The sequence below is a fragment of the Anguilla rostrata genome, unplaced genomic scaffold, assembly GCF_018555375.3.
Source record: "Anguilla rostrata isolate EN2019 unplaced genomic scaffold, ASM1855537v3 scaf0492, whole genome shotgun sequence".
In the NCBI taxonomy this organism is placed as follows: domain Eukaryota; kingdom Metazoa; phylum Chordata; class Actinopteri; order Anguilliformes; family Anguillidae; genus Anguilla; species Anguilla rostrata.
In genome coordinates this window covers 1-1,978 of record NW_026985996.1, presented here as the reverse complement: position 1 = coordinate 1,978, position 1,978 = coordinate 1, and the positions used below count along the sequence as shown (strand labels likewise).

General features: G+C 65.3%; 1 pseudogene; it reads left to right on the top strand.

Moving 5' to 3' along the window:
* Positions 1-616: 616 nt before the first annotated feature.
* On the top strand, positions 617-772 carry LOC135246547 (5.8S ribosomal RNA; annotated as a pseudogene).
* Positions 773-1,978: the final 1,206 nt, after the last annotated feature.

Genomic DNA, 1,978 nt, shown 5'->3' with positions numbered 1-1,978 from the left:
TGCCCTTTGTACACACCGCCCGTCGCTTACCGATGGATGGTTTAGTGAGGTCCTCGGATCGGCCCCGCGGGGTCGTCCGGCCCTGTGCGGAGCGCCGAGAAGACGATCAAAACTTGATTAATCCTAGAGGAAGAAAATTCGTAACAAGGTTCCGTAGGTGAACTGCGGAAGGGATCCATTAACGGGAAAGCAGGCCGACCGCCCTCGAGCCGAGCGACCGGGCCTCCTTCCCTTGCTCCGCGGGGATGGCCGCGGCGCCTCCCCACACAAGCCCGGGCTGCGGGCCAACCCCCGCAGCCTCCGAGGTCCCTCCGAGGGGCCCGGGTTTTTTGAAGGCCGACCACGCCGTGGAAGACCGGGCGCCCGACCCTCGCCTCCGGGCACGTGTCACAGAGCGCGTGCGGGCGACGCCGCGTTCCGCCGGGTACCTACGCCCAATCTACCGTCCATGCGGCGGGTCGGTTGGTTCAAAGGACCGCGTCCGGGCCGGGAGAACGGCCGGAACGGCGCCCGGACCGCCTGTCGATACAGAAGAGAAGCGTATACTGAATGAAAAAAAAACCCTGTCTTTCGAGTCCACAGCTGCTTGGTTGGAGAAAAAAAAAAAAAAGAGTATGACTCTTAGCTGGATCACTAGGCTCGTGCGTCGATGAAGAACGCACGCTAGCTGCCGAGATTAATGTGAATTGCTAGGACACACTTGATCATCGACACTTCGAACGCACCTTGCGGCCCCGGGTTCTTCCCGGGGCTACGCCTTGTCTGAGGGTCGCTTTACCACGATCGGGTCCTCTCCCTCCCGCAGGGAGATGGCCCCGCGGCTGGGGTCGTCGCAGGGCGTCCGGAGAGAGGGGTCCGCCCTCCTAGCCGGCCTGCCCTTCGTGCCCCTAAGCGCAGACCTCCTGTTCGGGCACTAGGTTGCGGGGAAACCTCTCACCCTCCGCCGTCGCCTCTCCGCCCTCTCCGGGAGGGCGCGGAGCGTTCCGCCACGCTCGAACGAGACGCGGTGCCGGTGGTCTCGCCATCCGCGCTTCCGTGCCTCCGCTCGAGCGTGGCTCCCGGACGCCGTTGGTGGGCTCCGGCCAGCGGTGGCGAAGGGCTAACCCCCACCTCCATTGGTTCCCGGAGACGAGGAGGCTCGAGGCGTAACGAGAACGCGGCCGCCAGACGGTCCGCCTCGCCCCCACATTCTGACTACGACCTCAGATCAGACGCGGCGACCCGCTGAATTTAAGCATATTACTAAGCGGAGGAAAAGAAACTAACCAGGATTCCCTCAGTAACGGCGAGTGAAGGGGAAGAGCCCAGCGCGAATCCCGCCCGTCCGGCGAGCGGGGAAATTGGCGTTACGGAAGGACCGCTTCCGTAGGCGACGATCGGGGGCCTGAGTCTTATGATCGTAGGCTCAGCCCGGTAGGGACGGTGTGAGGCGGAACGGCCCCGTCGCGGCCGGGGCGCGGTCTTACGGAGTCGGGTTGTTTGGGAATTGCAGCCCCCCAAAGCGGGTGGTAAACCATCTAAGGATAAATTACCGGCACGAGACGATAGTCGACAAAGTACCGTAAGGGAAGTTGAAAAGAATTTTGAAGAGAGAGTTCAAGAGGGCGTGAACCGTTGAGAGGTAAACCGGTGGGTCGCGCAGTCCGCCCGGAGGATTCAACTCGGCGGGCCCGGTCGGACGTGCCGGGGGTCGGTCGGATCCCCTCGTCGAGGACGCCCCCGGCCGGACCGTCCCCCGCGGGCGCATTTCCTCCGCTGTGGCGGTGCGCCGCGACCGCGCTCCGGGTGGCTTGGAAGGGCCCGAGGGGAAGGTGGTCGTCGCCTCGGCGTCGAAGCAGTTACAAGCCCTCCGCACACGACCTCGCAGCTTCCCGGGGACGAGGGAGACGGACCGCCGCCGCCGCCTTCCCGGCCGGGCCCTCCGGCCCCCGCCCCCTCCGGGGGTGGGGTTGCCAGGCGGGGGCCTCGCTCGGGACGG